The following is a 20,039-nucleotide window of genomic DNA, read 5'->3' as shown; positions in this document are numbered from 1 at the left end:
AAAACAGAAGATTTCAATTATTGTCCCTGGAGTTTCGCATTTTTGGAATGAAAATTTTGTGAATCGCATTTGATTTATTTGGTTAAAATGCGAAGGTGATTAATGCGAAGGGATGCGAAAGGTGTAAAAATGAAAATGCGAAGTATTTCTCAGTAGAATGCGAATTGGGGAAGAAAACAGAAGATTTCAATTATTGTCCCTGGAGTTTCGCATTTTTGGAATGAAAATTTTGTGAATCGCATTTGATTTATTTGGTTAAAATGCGAAGGCTTAGGAAATTTTTTTTTTTTTTTTTTTTTTTTTTTAACACAAACTTTTCTCCTGTGATGTTTTCCCATTATCATAACAAGTTATACAATACGAACATAACACTTACCCTAATACATAAGGTTTAATAGAGTTGACCGGCTTGACTTGATGACTTGACTTGACTCAAGATTGACGATTGTCACAAATTGACCCGAATATGACGGTTGTCACAGATATAGTTAAAGACCATGGGGAAAGACATCCCGTACAAGTTATAGGCATAAAACCATGGGATCACTATCCCGAACTAGATACAAAATAGTTTGGTTAATACCATGGGATCACTATCCCGAAAGAGATATAGAAATAAAACCATGGGATCACAATCCCGAAAGAGACATAAAATATAGATGCAATACCATGGGATCACTATCCCGAACGAGATATAGTTTCTGAACCCAAACTGTGAATAAGCTGATATTAATACATGTTGTGAGTCGGGTAACCATACTAATACAACGTGACCTCCTTGACGTTTGTCAGACGTCGAAACGATATCCAGAAATTTGTCACCCCAGGCGTGCCCGCCTAACTGTAGCTAGCAGTTAAGGTGTGAGATTTTCAGTCCCGAATAGATCTATTCACAAATTCCGCGCTCTCCCTCCAGGAGACTCTGGTTACACTTCCGGGGAGGATTTACTGATCATCCATAAAGGGTAGTGACTATCTCACAAACTAGTACTAAGCTATTCACAGGTTTCTCATACGATATCGATATACAGAAGATTATGAAACATAGTACAGTAAATATAGATACATACATGAAATTATCTGACAATACATTCAAATGATACGTGATAAACTGAATCAGACATAGTTTATCTAATAACTTTATATGGATATCAACATATGATAGAAAGAACAGTAAAGACCCCTAAATTATTCCCATAATAATTTATTAGTTTGATTGTTTCCTTAACTAAAATCCATTTAGATGTAATTGAATAGTCATTCCTTATGCTCAGCAAAATACATAAGGAGTAAAAGAGTCTATAAGTTTGTCAGATATAATTTGAAACATATCAATGTTATGATTTGAAAACAGTTATAGTTTGCTTGTATTCCCCCCTGAAAACAGTGAAAAAGCCGTAGGGGTATGAACTCACCGGACGAGATATGAGACGGTTTGGATGCTAAGAGTTGATCCGGAACTTGTAAACACACGAGGTTCCTAATTATAATGTAAAGATACACATTTGTATCTAATTAGGACTTAGATTGATTGTTGGATAGGGACAATTGCTTCAAGTCGCGATAACACTCCGATACAAGTGTTTGGAGGGACCCGGGTGGCGTTTAGGGACATGAATGATGCGAGGGACTTAGGAAATGAGTTGGGACTTCAAAGGAACACCCCCTTTAGGGAGTTTACGTCCAAAACACCCATTCCCCATGAGTTTACGGCCGTAAACTCATGATGGGTGGTTTATGGTGCAATTTGGACTTCAAACACTTTGGGGATAATTTCTAGACTTGGTTTAAGGACTTGAAATGATTTTAAAACATCAAATAGACACATTTTAGGGAGTTTACGGCCTAGCATGGTCTCATGGCCGTAAACTCCTATAAATCCATGAAAATATGTGTTTTTGGATCCCAAACTAATCACATGTGATTGCTAAAATTGTACCAAAGCCTTATATGCATTTGTTTGAGGATTTGAAAGGATTTTTGGAGTTTACGGCCAATGAGACCCCTCTCATGGCCGTAAACTCTCTTAAAGAGCAATTTCATGTGTTTTAATGCTAAAAACTTGTTTGTATGGACTTCTAAAATTCATTCCAAGGCTTTAGGGGTGGTTTAAGGCCATTTTGACATGTGTTTATGAGTTTACGGCCAAAGGCTATGTGCTTAGGCCGTAAAATCCTAAATGTGATGCATTTGATGTGTTTAAGGTCTCCAAACCATTTTTAGATGATTCTAGGATTTACCACAAGGACATTGGTTGAGTTTCAGGGCATTTGGACATGTTTAAAGACACTTAATCCCCCATTTAGAGGAGTTTACGGCCCAAGTACATGCCTTGGCCGTAAACTCTTATTTGTCCCCCAAAAATGATGTTTCAAGTGTCTAAATGCAATTATCAATGTTCTATAATTCATAACTAAGACATATAAGTGATTTGGAAGGGTTTAAGGGCATGAAAACCCTAGATATATGAGTTTACGGCCCAAGAATGATCCTTGGACGTAAAACTCCTTCAAACATCACAAAGTTCATGTTTTAATTGTTTAGAGTCCATATCTTGAAGCCATTTAGCCATATCTAAGTCCCAAACTTGTCAAGGAGGGGTTTAAGGGCTCAAAAACCCACTTATTATGAGTTTACGGCCCATGAATGCTCCATGGCCGTAAACTCATGTATGTGGTCACAAATTATGTTTTGAATTCGAATTTGAAGGCTAAGAAGGTTACAATACAAGCTAAGGAATGTACCTTAGAGATTTGAAGCCTTAAATTTGAGTTTTGGACCCTTAAACTTGGATTTAGGAGAGAGGTTAGAGAGAGAGTAGAGAGAGAAGGAAAAAGCTTCAAATGGATGCTAGAACACGTTTATATAGGTCTTAAAACTTGTACGCGGTGGAATTCTACCTGATACCGGCGTTAAACGCGATTTTTAGTCGCACCCGATTAAGTTTCCGTCACCCGGCGGGGACATTTCTAAAACTTATGAAATGATTATATTCGGGCTAATTACGTGAGTTCCTGAGTGATTTAGGCACTCATTAAATAAAATAATCATATAAGTTTGAATAATTAGCTCCAAAAAGAAAACGGAACGAATTTGATAACGGCGACCTTTCGGGTAGAACGGGTTTTGGCGACGAACAATTTCGGGTTGTTACAGGGGCGTACTCCGGATGAGCCCGGTGACTCGCCTTCGGATAAGGCCGGATTTAATAATTAAATTTAATTATTAATTATTTAATAAACTTCGGAAATTCATATCTTCTTCATATGAACTCCGTTTTTGACGTTCTTTATATCCACGCGAAGGTGATACTACGCTCTACAACTTTCGTTTAGACTCCGTCGGCTAATTTTGAATTTATTTTTATTATTTATTTTTAATAGGCCGGGACAGAAAATTTCGTTATAAATTCATAACTTCTTCGTTTGACGTCTGTTCTTGCCTAACTTTTTATCGGTTTGATACTAACAACGAGATCTTCGATTCTCATTTAGATCACTAAGGCTAAATATTGCTCTAACGTAAATTTCACTTTTTACGTCATTCAGCGGTGCCGGTTCTGTCGCGAAACTTCGAAAGGTCATAACTTCTTCGTTATAACTCGGATTTCGGCATTCTTTATATCTTCGGAAACCTTGTTTCAACTACTACAGCATTATCTAAAGATATCAAGTTTATTTTATACTTAAATTTTGACGCTTATTTTTATTCTTAATTAATCAAACCACATAATTAAGCAATTAAGCACAAAACACATAATACTCAAATAATACACTTCTATTATTTCAAAACGGGTTACAAAGGTTAACCTAGATTATTACATTGCTAAAAATGGCAAGCCCAGAAACACAGGCGTTACAATACCACAAAGGAAGTGCGGTAGTACCTAAATGTTATGACTGGTACATTTCTCATCGACCCTCAGTCTATTCAAATAAGATTTGATTATGTTGTCTTATATTCTTTCGTGTCTTGAGAATCGAGAATTCATTTCAAATTGCTTAATACACAATTGTTCAATTATTCATGTAGATACCGTAGGAAGGGTATCATTAATTGCTGATAATGTCTATAGATATTATATCATAGGAATTAAAGGTTATAATTTTCTTGCTGACCTGATTCCTATCTTCTTGCCCAACTTTGATATATTCTCGACATGAATCGATCGTTAAAGAATCACGCAGAACTCTTGTGCTACGAATAGATGGTGAGCATCCCTATCGAAAAGGAGATATTCTACTTATCCGAATTATACAGTTAATACCTTGAAAGAGGAGAGAAGAAAACTGTAAATTATAGCATTTAGATAATTATCGACTGGGTGATTAAGAGTGCCTATTTTCTCGTCATATGTGAAACGGCTTCAATGGAGAAATACGCACAAGTATATTTAGACGAAATTATGACGAGACATGGTGTATCACTATTAATTAGTTCCAACTATGATACTCGCTTCTTTTTTGATCGAGTATGCAACGAGAATTGGGATGCGAATTATTCTCAGCATAATTTATCATCCCCAGACAGATGGTCAGAAGAAGAGAGCAATCCAAACAGTAGAAGATATACTGAAGGTATATGAAGTACTGTATGAGCGTAAGCGTTACACTCAAATATGTTGGTATAACGTAAGACAAAATCTTGGGAGGCTCTGAAATAATTCAAGACATCATTGATAAGATACAAATTATCCGAGAAAGAATGAAAGCGACCCAGGATCGACAAATGTCCTATGCAGAAAAGAGGAGACGACTCGTAGAATTCTGGGTGGATGATTTAGTAATACTGAAGGTATTTAATGGAAAGGCATTATGCTACTTTGGAAGAAAGAACGATTGGTAACCAAGCATACTGCTTGGAATCGCATGAAGATTTGACAGATATTCATGAAGTGTTTCATGTCAGCTATCTGTGTAAAGGTTTAAGCATATATGATGAAATGGTTTTATTATCCGAGGTGAAACTGGATAACAAGTTAAGTAGAAGAGATCGTAAATGAAAGAACGACTAATTTACGTAATAAAGAATTGAAGTTAGTGCTTCTCAAGTGGAAACACCATTGAGGCGCAAATTATACTTGGGAAAAATAAGAATGAAATAAGAGTGAAGTATCCCTAATTGTTTTAATCATTATGATTTCGGGGACGAAATCCTCAAAAGGAGGAGGTATTTGTAACATACACGTTCTGAAATTGTGTATTGTTATTATTAAAAGTGAATAAAATTGAGTGTTAAGTTCTAACAGCTAGTTTTTAGTAGAAATGAAGTAAAACTATGTTTAGAATCACTCATAAAATATTGGAAGTCTTATGAATTAATAGCCAAATAATGAAAATTTAGCGAAAATATAAAATTTTAAATAACTAAAATTTTTTTATTTTATGTTGTATAGAATCTCGTTAGAAACATGTAGGCGAAAACCTCGTGGAAATCTGAGTTATGACTAATCTGACTTCGTATGAGGAAGTTATGATTTTTCGAAGTTTCAATTTAGCAGTAAACAGGTAAAAACTCGAATTTTAGATCGAGCGATATTTGATCGACACATCCTAAATGAGAATCGAAGGTCTCGTCATTTGTAGTACAACGGTAAAAAGTATGACGAAAACGGATGTCGGATGAAGAAGTTATGAATTTTTAACGGATTTTCCTGTCCCAGTCTGTTAAAAATAATAATATTAAAAATAAATTCAAAATTAGCAGACGAAGTCTAAACGAAAGTTGTAGAGCGTAATTTTAGCTACGCGTGCATATAAAGAACATCAAAAACGTAGCTAGTATGCGAAGGTTATGGATTTTAGAAGTTCGGGGCTCAATTTCCGAGAAATCCCGCATGAATAGTACCGGCCACGTCACCTCGCACGAAGTAGGTGCATCACCGGTGTGGTGGAACGTACGAAGAGCAACCTGTGTCGCACGCGTGTCCGAGCCTCGCTTCGCCACCACCGCCCCTCTCACATGCGAGCCACGTGCTTCGTTTCGCAGATGTCACGTCCGAGCCTCGCAACAGCCTCGTGGCCTTCGCTTCTCCTACCAGATGTCTGAAGCTCGCATGAGCCACGTCTTCTCCCTCCTAAACGAACATTGCAGCTACAACGTGGACTCTTCTCAGCCACAAGGACCAAACCCTTGGCCCTATATAAAGGAGGCTGCGAGCCTTCCCGGGTAACTTTGAAAATTTGACACTTTTTCACCCTAATTCCATATATTCACTATTTTTACCTTCCCCGAAGCCCCGGTATCAGTTTTAGCACCCGAAACACGTCCCGAAGCTCCCGAGAAGCCCAAAAATTTTATCTTCTCGGTTTTGAATCCATACCTTCGCAGAGCCCGTTTTTCAATTAAGCTACCGGTTTTCAACATAGAAAGTAATATTTAAAGCCGAAGTGCTGTCCAAATTACTATTTTAACCCCCGGTTAATTTAAGGTGAGTTCAATATATAGGAACAATTGTATGTTATGTGTTATATATGCTATGTGCTTTTCAGTGTTATTATTCTGAGTTATTTTCCCGTGTTATTTTATTCGCTATTTTTAATAGCAAAGTTATACCTTTTACCATGTGATCAGTGAAAGGACTTAGATTCACGGTGGTACTGGTATGTAGCCTCTGGCCATGTAGAACATGTCTCTTAAGAGAATGACTTCTATTCTATGGCATTGGGAGAAGGTTAGATAGGAATGCTATGTAGCCTCTGACCATGTAGAGCATGACTCCGTAAGAGAATGAACTCTATTCTATGGTATTGACAAATGGTTAGACATGACTATAAACCTAAAATCTACTGAAATGTTAAACAGGGTGTGAAAACCTGAAATCTAGTAAATAGGGCATGAAAACCTGAAATCTATCATATTGATAATCAGAAATTATATGTCTTCTGTGCCATTTGGGCCAAAGCTTTATTGATGCATATCAAGTATTGAAATTGTTATGTCTCATTGATCGTAAATCTTTGAATCAAATCTTGAGTTGATATTGAAAGCGTGACATATGATACGCATATTCTATTATTGTTCTTGTTCCCTTTTGCTTCTATCATATTGGTATATATAAGGCATAAGATTATATTGTATCTATTTATTGAATTCACTAAGCATTATCACTTTTCCCTCTCAATGTTTAACAATTGCAGGTGATGAGTATCCAATATAGTTTTATACTACTAAAAGATTTAGAACAGTTAATAATATTTCTCTGTATTTTAATGTTCATGTATGTATATGAATAGTAGATTCCTGGGTAGACATGAAATGTAATAAAACTTAGTTGGTTTGTATCGAATCTTTTGTAATCACTTTATCAATATAAAATATTGTTTTATAAATATGCATGTAGCATGTTTTGAGGAAGTAACTTAAGATTTTTTTGTTTGAAATAGTATGAAAGTTTGGGTCTTTCAATCATGGTATCAGAGCAATGGTTTAAGTGAACTAAATATGACAGATTGGTATTTAGACTTAAACTATTGGAAGCTTAATATATGAGCTGATTCAGAATAAGTACATGGATACAAACCATAGGAAGTATTTAAGTGGGGGATTGGGTAGTGATAAACCCTAGTATTCTAAGATATTAAGTTACTTCAGAATTTTAAGAAAATTAGTTTAAGTGAACTAGAAATTTTAAGAATTTCGAAACTTAAACAAGAATTATTAAGTAAAGATGATACGATATATTTTAGGTTGAATACCTAATGGAGGCAAGCACTAGAATATTAAGAGGAGATATGCCTTATATTCTATTATGTGCTAAATGATAAATGAATATAGAGGGGAGATATGCCTTATATTCTAATATGTGCTAAATACTATATGAATATAGCATGCCTTAGGGTGTTTATCTATAATTGTTATTATTTGAGAAAGTTTAAAGGTCTGTTGTCGACCTTGGTTTAGTAACGAAAATTTTATATTCAGAATTCTAAGAATTTCCGTATTAAAATATACATGAAGTGATAAAGAGACTTATGATAGTCGACATCGATAAGTTTATAAATAAACACTAGCGAGATATCATAAAATAATAAAAAATTGTTATTGTAATAAGTGTATTAATACCAATAGAGTGGTAATATACATTTAATGTATGTTTGATATATAATAACATCGTTGGAAGAAAGATGTGCGTTTAAAACACGTTTCGGCAAGATAAATGTGTTGGTGCAAATACACGAAGTTGTTCTACCGCTGTACAGATTGATGAAGTGATTGTTTAATAGATTCGAAAGAACTGAAGATGGTGATCAGTACTTTGGCAGTATCACAATGAATGTTGTGCAAGATTTAGAAGAATTAAATGAAGATCAAAAGAAAGGCTAATGAAGTTTTCAGACTTAATAGGCCAAGACTTTGTGATGTAGTATGTAGTTCAAGTAGTAACCCTATAAAAGATGTTTAGACTTAGTATTTAATAATACTAAGTGATGATTGACTTCTATCCCATCCTTATAGAAGTTCCATTGTGTGTTAAGCCGAATTTAACATACAAGATTGGGATGGTGAAATGAGTCATTTAAGTGGTAAAAAGGCTAAGCATATTACTTGTTTAAGAAAGGTAGAATGCTTAGTTGAAGAAGCAATACACTCATAGTATCGTATGAGAAGAGATGTTGTAGTCAGGAATGATAGAGAACCAAGTTGAAGCTAGTAGAGCTTGCTGAGATGCAGCTAAGATGAAGATAGACTCCTATGAAGTAGACTTAGACTTACTCAGATCCAAGAATAACGATGTCAAGGAAGAATAATGAAATGAACAAATATGCATGATGGTTTGCATGAGTTAGAAGATGATGCAGGTAGTAGAAGATCGTTTGTCTCCATGCTGCTAGAGTAAATTTCGGAATAGTGTGTCTTGTAGAGTAGACACTACTCGAGAAAGAATTTATATGAAGAAATAAAAGTAAAATTTCTATCAACCTAAGGAAAAGTATTAGGATGTATTAAATCGAGCATATGCATGAGAAGAATCCTAAAAGGCGAATATAGGCAATCCAAGATATGTTTGATAGAAACGTGAAATCCTTAATTGAGTCTAGAGGAAATTGTTGTGTGTACTTGTTTGAATACATTCATGTGTGATAATTTGTGAAAACTTTTGAATAGTAACTTGGGAACTACGAGACAATACTTGGGACGAGTATGAGTATGTGTGAATGGTAGTAGAGGCCTATATTACCGGAAGCACAGGACTCACACTTGGATCAGGGAAAGTTACAAGGTTACCGAGAAACTAGTAATTAATTCCGTTTTGTTCATGTGTATTGTTACCATCGTTTTAGTAATGACTCAGATGATAACTGTTTTTCCGACCCTAGTGGTCATATCAAATCGAGTCCGACTTAGAAGAATGTGTTACATGGTTCAGAGAACCAAGATCAATGTAACATCTGATTTAATCCAGAAAATCGAAATGAAAGATAATCGATGCGATCAATAGGAGTATCACAATCACTGTTATAGTAAAGAATTTTGTAGTATGAAGTGCTACCTGCTAGAATGTAATTATATTACATTAGAACATGAAGGAAGGTTAGAGATGAGAGTTTAGTTCGTTGTATGTTTCTTGTGTTATGCAATTGAAAGTCATGGAAATATTACCATTCAAATTATAGTTATAATAAAAGTAAATATTTTATCTTGGGTTTAGTATATAAACCAAGAAGGAGCATAAGTCTGCAATGAGAATCGAATTTTAACTCAAAGATTAGAATTAAAGGTTCAATAGAAAATAAAAAGCGGGTATAAGTTTGATCACCGCTATTAATTATGAAGTTTAAAATTTTTACTAATAATTGGTAAATCAAAAGTTAAAAAAATTAGTACATATTACAATACCACAAAGGAAGTACGGTAGTACCTAAATGTTATGACTGGTACATTTCTCATCGACCCTCGGTCTATTCAAATCAGATTTTATTCTGTTGTCTTAGATTCTTTCGTGTCTTGAAAATTCGAGAATTCATTTCAAATTGCTTAATACACAATTGTTCAATTATTCATGTAGATACTGTAGGAAGGGTATCATTAATTGTTGATAATGTATATAGAGATTATGTCATAGGAACTAAACGTTATAATTTTCTTGCTGACCTGATTCCTATCTTCTTGCTCAACTTTGATATATTCTCGAAATGGATCAATCATTAAAGAATCACGCAGAACTCTTGTGCTACGAATAGATGGTGAACATCCCTATCGAAAAGGAGATATTCTACTTATCCGAATTATACAGTTAATACCTTGAAAGAGGAGAGAAGAAAACTGTGAATTATAGCATTTAGATAATTATCGACTGGGTGATTAAGAGTGCCTATTTTCTCGTCATATGTGAAACGGCTTCAATGGAGAAATACGCACAAGTATATTTAGACGAAATTATGACGAGACATGGTGTATCACTATTAATTAGTTCCAACTATGATACTCGCTTCTTTTTTGATCGAGTATGCAACGAGAATTGGGATGCGAATTATTCTCAGCATAATTTATCATCCCCAGACAGATGGTCAGAAGAAGAGAGCAATCCAAACAGTAGAAGATATACTGAAGGTATATGAAGTACTGTATGAGCGTAAGCGTTACACTCAAATATGTTGGTATAACATAAGACAAAATCTTGGGAGGCTCTGAAATAATTCAAGACATTATTGATAAGATACAAATTATCCGACAAAGAATGAAAGTGGCCCAGGATCGACAAATGTCCTATGCAGAAAAGAGGAGACAACTCGTAGAATTCTAGGTGGATGATTTAGTAATACTGAAGGTATTTAATGGAAAGGCATTATGGTACTTTGGAAGAAAGAACGATTGGTAACCAAGCATACTGCTTGGAATTGCATGAAGATTTGACAGATATTCATGAAGTGTTTCATGTCAGCTATCTGTGTAAAGGTTTAAGCATATATGATGAAATGGTTTTATTATCCGAGGTGAAACTGGATAACAAGTTAAGTAGAAGAGATCGTAAATGAAAGAACGACTAATTTACGTAATAAAGAATTGAAGTTAGTGCTTCTCAAGTGGAAACACCATTGAGACTCAAATTATACTTGGGAAAAATAAGAATGAAATAAGAGTGAAGTATCCCTAATTGCTTTAATCATTATGATTTCGGGGACGAAATCCTCAAAAGGAGGAGGTATGTGTAACATACACGTTCTGAAATTGTGTATTGTTATTATTAAAAGTGAATAAAATTGAGTGTTAAGTTCTAACAGCTAGTTTTTAGTAGAAATGAAGTAAAACTATGTTTAGAATCACTCATAAAATATTGGAAATCTTATGAATTAATAGCCAAATAATGAAAATTTAGCGAAAATATAAAACTTTAAATAAGTAAAATTTTATTATTTGATGTTGTATAGAATCTCGTTAGAAACATGTAGGCGAAAACCTCGTCGAAATCCGACTTATAACGAAGAAGTTATGACCAACCAAAGATTTGCGACAAAACTGACACGGTGTCGAATGACGTAAAAAGTGTGTTTTTCATAAACTACTTTTTAGCCTTAGTAATCTAAATGAAAGTCTTAGTATTCGTTAAACCGAGAAATTAGATAAAAAGAACGCCAAAATCTGACTTCGTATGATGAAGTTATGATTTTTCGAAATTTCAACTTAGTAGTAGACAACTAAAAACTCGAATTTTAGATCGAGCAATATTTTACCGATACATCCTAAACGAGAATCGAAGGTCTCGTCATTTGTAGTACAACGGTAAAAAGTCTGACAAAAACGGATGTCGGATGAAGAAGTTATGAATTTTTAACGGATTTTCCTGTCCCGGTCTGTTAAAAATAATAATATTAAAAATAAAGTCAAAATTAGCAGACGAAGTCGAAACAAAAGTTGTAGAGCGTAATTTTAGCTATGCGTGCATATAAAGAACGTCAAAAACGGAGCTCGTATGCGAAAGTTATGGATTTTAGAAGTTCGGGGCTCAATTTCCGAGAAATCTCGCTTGAATAGTACCGGCCACATCACCTCGCACGAAGCAGGTGCGTCACCGGAGTCGTGGAATGTACGAAGAGCAACGCGTGTCGCACGCGTGTCCGAGCCTCGTTTCGCCACCGCCGCCCCTCTCGCATGCGAGCCACGTGCTTCGTTTCGCAGATGCCACGTCCGAGCCTCGCAGCGGCCTCGTGGCCTTTGCTTCTCCTGCCAGATGTCCGAAGCTCGCATGAGCCACGTCTTCTCCCTCCTGACCGAACCTCGTAGCTACGAGGTGGACTCTTCTCAGCCACAAGGACCAAACCCTCGGCCCTATATAAAGGGAGGCTGCGAGCCTTCCCGGGTAACTTTGAAAATTTGACACTTTTTCACCGTAATTCCATATATTCACTATTTTGACCTTCCCCGAAGCCCCGGTATCAGTTTTAGCACCCGAAACACGTACCGAAGCTCCCGAGAAGCCCAAAAATTTTATCTTTCCGGTTTTGAAGCCCGACCTTCGCAGAGCCCGTATTTTAATTAAGCTCCGAGTTTTCAACATAGAAAGTCATATTTAAAGCCGAAGTGCTGTCCAAATTACTATTGTAACCCCGGTTAATTTAAGGTGAGTTCAATATATAGGATCAATTGTATGTTATGTGTTATATGTACTATGTGCTTTCCAGTGTTATTATTTTGAGTTATTTTCCCGTGTTATTTTTATTCGCTTTTTTTAATAGCAAAGTTATACCTTTTACCATGTGATCAGTGAAAGGACTTAGATTCACGGTGGTACTGGTATGTAGCCTCTGGCCATGTAGAACATGTCTCGTAAGAGAATGACTTTTATTCTATGGCATTGGCAGAAGGTTAGATAGGAATGCTATGTAGCCTCTGACCATGTAGAGCATGACTCCGTAAGAGAATGAACTCTATTCTATGGTATTGACAAATGGTTAGACATGACTATAAACCTAAAATCTACTGAAATGTTAAACAGCGTGTGAAAACCTGAAATCTACTAAATAGGGCGTGAAAACCTGAAATCTATCATATTGATTATCAGAAATTATATGTCTTATGTGCCATTTGGGCCAAAGCTTTATTGATGCATATCAAGTATTGAAATTGTTATGTCTCATTGATCATAAATCTTTGAATCAAATCTTGAGTTGATATTGAAAGCGTGACATATGATACGCATATGCTATTATTATTCTTGTTCCCTTTTGCTTCTGGCATATTGGTATATATAAGGCATAAGATTATATTGTATCTATTTATTGAATTCACTAAATGTTATCGCTTATCCCTCTCAATGTTTAACAATTGCAGGTGATGAGTATCCTATATAGTTTTATACTGCTGAAAGATTTAGAATAGTTAATAGTATTTTCTCTGTATTTTAATGTTCATGTATGTATATGAATAGTAGATTCCTGGGTAGACATAAAATGTAATAAAACTTAGTCGCTTTGTATCCAATCTTTTGTAATCACTTTAGCAATATAAAATATTGTTTTATAAATATGCATGTAGTATGTTTTGAGGAACTAACTTAAGAAATTTTTATGACACCAAGTTACTGATGCGTTTTCGCATTATCAATGCACAATCAATTAGCAAACAATAAACCATATATCTTGGTTTTAAAACCATATGATATTATCGTCTTGCGATCACTTGTGATAAATTCCATGAAGTGATTCCAGCAAGCGCAGGTTTATTCCAATGCTCAAAACTTGTTCATAAGCACTCATGAACGTTGTAGCAAACGTTTGCTATGTCTAATACCTTTCAGACAATCTACACACCAATTCATGACAGTCTTCATTCATAACTACTTCGAACATATGAACGATTGTGGACCGTTTGAATAATTTGATTATTCTTAATTAACTCAATTATTCAGGAAGTCAAAACATGCAAAGTGAAACAATAGTTAAACAATTAACATAAGATAGTAACTTTACTTATAAATAATAATCCTTTATTTAATCATCAAATGTCAATTACATTTATTTATTACACATTTCTAAACTATCTAATCCAAACTAATATCGCCCTTCAACCCAATGCTCCTAGCGTGCTGCAAGTGCTTAACCCTACTCAGTCCCTTCGTAAGTGGATCTGCTGGGTTATCCTTTGACGATACCCTTTTTAATGCGAGGAATCTTTCTTCTACCCGATGTCGAATAAAGTGAGATTTTATGTCGATATGTCGAGATCTACCATGATCCCTCGGTTCCTTGGTCAAGGCAACCGCTCCTTCATTATCACAGAAAATTTCCATAGGCTCTTTTATAGCAAGTACAAATACAAGGTCTCCAATGAAGTTCTTCAACCATATCGCCTCCTTTGATGCTTCGCTTGCTGCAATGTACTCTGATTCGCATGTTGAATCAACTATGGTTTCTTGCTTGGAACTTTTCCAAGTCACTGCTCTTCCATTAAGGGTAAAGACCCAGCCCGACTGTGAATGGTAGTTGTCCCTTTCGGGCTGGAAACTAGCGTCACTATACCCTCGCACCTTTAAGTCATTACTCCCTCCGAGGACTAGAAACCATTCCTTTGTCCTCCGAAGGTACTTAAGAATTTTCTTGATTGCGGTCCAATGTGCTTCGCGAGGGTTCCCTTGATATCTACTGACCATGCTAAAAGCGAAGGCCACATCTTGATGAGTACAAGTCATAACATACATGATCGAGCCAACTGCGGAAGCGTTAGGTACTCGGCTCATCTCTGCTATCTCGGCTTCGGTACTCGGACTTTAAGTCTTACTCCACTTGGCATTACTTTGGATTGGTAATTCTCCCTTCTTTGAGTTTTCCATACTAAACGTTTTAGCACCTTGTCCAAGTACGTATTCTGACTAAGTCTTATTAGTCTCTTACTTCGGTTTCTCATTATCGTTATTCCCAAAATATAGGAAGCCTCTCCAAGGTCCTTCATAGCAAAGCACTTCCCGAGCTAGGACTTAACTTCCTATAGTATTGGGATGTCGTTTTCTATGAGTAGTATGTCATCGACATACAATACGAGAAAGCTAACTATACTCCCACTGACTTTGACATATATACATGATTCATCTTCACTTCGTACAAACCCAAACTCTTTGACTTTATCATCGAAGCAAAGATTCCATCCGCGAGATGCTTGCTTAAGTCCATAAATGAACTTCTCAAGCTTGCACACTCTATTGGGATGCTTCGCATTGACAAAACCCTCTGGCTGAGCCATGTAAACATCCTCAACCAACTTCCCATTAAGGAAATCAGTTTTGACATCCATTTGCCATATTTCAAAATCATGAAATGCAGCAATGGCTAGCATCACCCTAATAGACTTTATTTTGGCAACTAGTGAGAAGGTCTCATCATAGTCAACTCCGGGAGTTTGAGTAAAGCCCTTCGCAACCAATCTTGCCTTATACGTGTGCACATTCCCATCCATGTGGGTCTTCTTCTTGAAGATCCACTTGCACCCAACCGTCTTACGTCCGGGCACATGGTCAACCAAATTCCAAACTTGGTTGTCGTACATGGACTGAATCTCGCTGTCTATCGCCTCTTTCCATTTTTTAGACTCCGGGCCTACCATGGATTCCTTTATAGCTGTTAGGTTCATCTAAATTTATTAGTGTACTATCACTAATATACGTGTGCCCTTATTTAGTATTATGAAAACCATATAACTGGGGTTGAACTCTAACTCTTTCGGAACGTCTAAGAGGTAAGGATTCGTCAATCGGTTCAACCAGAGTTTCCTCCTCGGGTTGAGCGCCAGCGTTAGAGGTTCCTTCATCGCGCAACTCTTCAATCTCTTCAAGATCTATTTGCCACCTACTGTCCCCTTAGCTTATGAGTACTTGCTCTCAGAAAACCCCTCTCCTTGCAATGAAGACGACATTATCATTCGGTCTATAGAAGAGATATCCAAAGGATTTCTGCAGGTAGCTGATGAAAATACACTGCTTACTAAGAGGTTCAAGCTTGTCGTGAGTCTCTCGTCTTACGAAAGCCTCGCAACCCTAAACCTTGATATGTGCCAATGAGGGAGCTTACCCTGTCCACATATCGTGAGGTGTTTTGGCAACCTTCTTTGTAGGGACTAAGTTAAGGATATGGGTGGCAATCTCTAAGCTATACTCCCAGAATGAGATAGGTAGTGAAGCACGACTCATTATGGAACGAACCATGTCCAACAGGGTTCGATTAAGCCTCTCAGCCACACCATTCAACTACGGTGTCCTAGGCGGCGTAATTGCGGAACTATTCCGCATTCCTTGAGATAGTCGTGGAATTCAAGACTTAGGTACTCTCCTCCTCGATCGGATCGAAGCATCTTGATTTTCCTGCCCAATTGATTCTCCACTTCTTGTTTAAACTCCTTGAACTTTTCAAAGGTTTCTGACTTGTGCTTAATTAAATAAATATACCCATATCTACTATAATCCTCGGTGAATGTCACATAGAAGCAGTTCGCATCCCTTGTGGTGGATCTAAAGGGCCCACACACATCGGTGTGTATGAGATCCAATACACCCTCACCCCTTTCACAAGTGCCAGTGAAGGGTGACTTGGTCATCTTTCCAAGTAAACAAGACTCGCACACGTCATCGTCCCTAAGGTCGAATGACTCCAACACTCCATCCCTTTGGAGTTGGGCTATGCGTTTCTTGTTAACATGTCCAAGACGACAATGCCACAAGCATGCTTTATCCATACTATTGGAAGAATTCACACACAATACATTATTTCCTAGCTTATCTTCAACCATAATAGTTTCATAAATTCCATTACAAGTTAATGCTTCAAAATATAAAACACAATTTAGATAAGCATAAATCGAACCTTTCTCATTATCAAACGAATATCTACATCCTTGTCTAAACAAACCATGAAATGAATGATGTGTCTTGCCATATCTGGCGAATAGCAACAATTATTTAAATCTAAACCTAATCCATTACTAAGCACAAAAGAATACACTCTAATCTTGGTGACATGCGATGATCTTGTGTTCCCCATGATTAGATTTATTCTTCCACGCTCCACATCCCTATCTCTTCTTAGTGCCTGCAAATCAGAACATATGTGAAAACCACATCCTGTATCAAGAACCCAAGAAAATAGCTGAATCATTAGATTTAATTGTGCAAATACTTGCGAAAGACGGCTTGATCTTTCCATCCTTGATGGCTTGCAGATATTCCGGGAAGCTTTTCTTCCAATGCCCTATTTTGTGGCAGTGGTGGCACTCTGCCTCCTTTGGGTTTAAGTTGGGCTTAGCAGAACCAACTTTGGTTCCACTAGATCAGGTACCATCTTGGGGCTTTCCCTTGTGGTGGCTCTTTGAAGGAGCCTTCCTCTTCTTGCCCCTCCCTTGCCCAATGGCCAAAACAGGAGCAGCGGGTGGAGTGGGAGTTGATGCAACAGGCTTGTCCTTGAGGTTGCTCTCAGCAGTCCTTAGGAGCCCTTGGAGTTCTCTTAAGGTGACCTCTTATTTGTTAATATGATAGGTTATCCTAAATTGGTTGTAGAAGGAGAGCAAGGAGTGGAGAATGATGTCGATAGCCAGATCTTCCACAAAGTTAAAATTTAACTTGGGAAGACGATAAACATACCTATGCATCTTTTGCAAATGCGAGGTTAGGGACTCTCCACTTCCCATCTTATTTGTGATCATGCTGGTGATGATCTCATAGTGCTCTTGCCTTGCCCTTTGGTGGTATCTCTCCCGCAAAGTTTGGTGCATTTCGTATGGATACATGTCCTCATAGGACTTTTGGAGTTCAAGATTCATAGTGGCCAGCATAATGCAATGAACTTTCATTGCATCTCGCTCGTGGGCCTCAAAGACGACCATTTCATCAGGAGTAGTGATTTCTGGATTGATCTTTTCAAGCTTCTTGTTGAGGACATATTCTTTGTCCTCGTAATGAGCAATCATGCAAATGTATCTAATCCATTCATTGAAATTTGATCCATCAAATGTCACTTTTTGACATAGGCTCATTAGCGAGAATGAACTAGGAGCAGCGTTGTTTGTGTTTGCGTTAGACATCTGCAAATAGAAAGGAACAAAGTTTGATTAGAATTGAATCCCTAATTAAATACCCAAAATGAGAAATTAGGGCTAGGATCCAACAACATTATTTACACATTAGAAAAGGGATGCCGTAATCCAACATGAAAATAATTTGGAGGTAAGTGAATGATGATTCACTAATTCTTCACCATGAAAAACATAAAAGGCTTAATTTTTAAATGTATTGAGAATTCCTAGATTCCTTTGAGATTCATTGAACTTTTCAATGGCATGTTTAAATCTCAATATGCCCCTTTAGTTTGTGACTAGGATGCCGAGGATCACAAAGTGGGTGTGAATAACCATGCAAATGTACATGGTGCCTTCATTGTTACAGTCACATACTTGATGTGCCGGTTAACCACACACGCTCCATCGAACTATGGCAAACAATGAGTCACCCTTTGCCACCTTTGCTTAGAACCAATTAGTGTGCTGGTTTACCACACACACTTCACTAACTTCTTATCAAAGGTGCAAAGTGTAATTTCATGGGATTGCCTTAATTCACTTTGCTTAAAGTAACTAAGATTGGGAATTTTGTATAATGTTTAGTTACTTTATGTAGATTCATTATACTTATTAATGAGGAGAGGATTGCCATATCCTACCCGTTCGGCTAACGACCCTCCACTAATCAAGGAAGTGGTGGGTGAGAGTGGACACCCATTAAATGACCATTTTATAGGCCACAACCTTATACCCCCCTTATAGATCGGTTTCGTGAATGAGGCCTACTAACGGTAAAACTAGCATTTTAGTTATACATACATACATACATACATACATACATACATACATATATATATATATATATATATATATATATATATATATATATATATCTTGTAATAATATAATAGTGTAGGGTGTATTTTAAACATTTTAAAATACTAGGGTTTCAATTTCAATTTTAAAATTTTCGAAATTTAAGACCTTTTAAATATTAAAACTCTTGATTTAATAATTATCTTTAATTATACAATTAATTTGAATTATTAAATCATAAAGGATTACCTTAAAATAAACAATTAATTTATCCTAATCCCTTAAATCCCTCTAGATTTCAAAAAACATGGGATGAGATAATTCAAAATCTTAAATTACCATATTTAAACATTAAAAGATAATTACAAGATATGAGATTATCCAAATCCCTAAAATTTAGGATCTTATCTTGGGGAGGAGGCTAATCTCGAAGTTCAAGGGTTGTTAAACCCTAGAATTCGAAATCTTGGGCACAAAGGAAAGGGTTTGAAAACCCTTATCAAAATTTTGAAAAAACAGGGTTCAGGAACCCTAATTTCGAAATCCTTGCCTCCTAGGGTTTATTGATCATAAACCCTAAAGTGTCAAATTCATACAATTATATAATTCTAATTGAAAACAAATAACCATACTCTCTGATACCACTGATGAGTTTTATACAAACAATCCTATGTGTGCATGCAACCCTAGATTTGGATCTATGTTTTCACTATTAGATACACAACATTATGAACACAAGAAGAACCCTAGCATGCTCCTAGATATTTCGAAATATAGATAGTAGAAGGGATTACATACCTCTTGTTGTTATATTGTAATAACAACTCAAATCTTCAATCTTCTTGTCTTTGAAAGCAAGTACCACAAGTGTAGTACCTCTAATGTCTCACAAACACCAAGAGCAAATGGAGAGGCAAGAGAGAGAGAGAGAGGGGGAGAGGCAGAAAATCGGTTGTAGGTCTTCTAGGGATCAAGTGGCTGATTTTATTAGGGTTGAGTCCTTATCCTTATCTAGTTACTTGCCCACCGAGCAGCCCATAAGATAAGCCTAGAATCCTTATCTTCGACGAATTCTAAGGCCTTATCACCTTGAATTCGTCCACCCTATCCATAGGGCATCCATTGCCCTAATTTGTAACTATAACATAATTACAATTCAACCCCTCTAGTTTAATTAATTACTTTTGATCACATAATTAATTATTAACCAATATAAATTAAAAAAATATGATTTCTCCTTTAAT

Source organism: Lactuca saligna, chromosome 3 (genome assembly GCF_052625555.1).
Source record: "Lactuca saligna cultivar CGN05327 chromosome 3, ASM5262555v1, whole genome shotgun sequence".
Taxonomy (NCBI): Eukaryota; Viridiplantae; Streptophyta; class Magnoliopsida; order Asterales; family Asteraceae; genus Lactuca; species Lactuca saligna.
The sequence above is the reverse complement of the archived record's forward strand: the minus strand, read 5'-3'. Positions refer to the sequence as shown.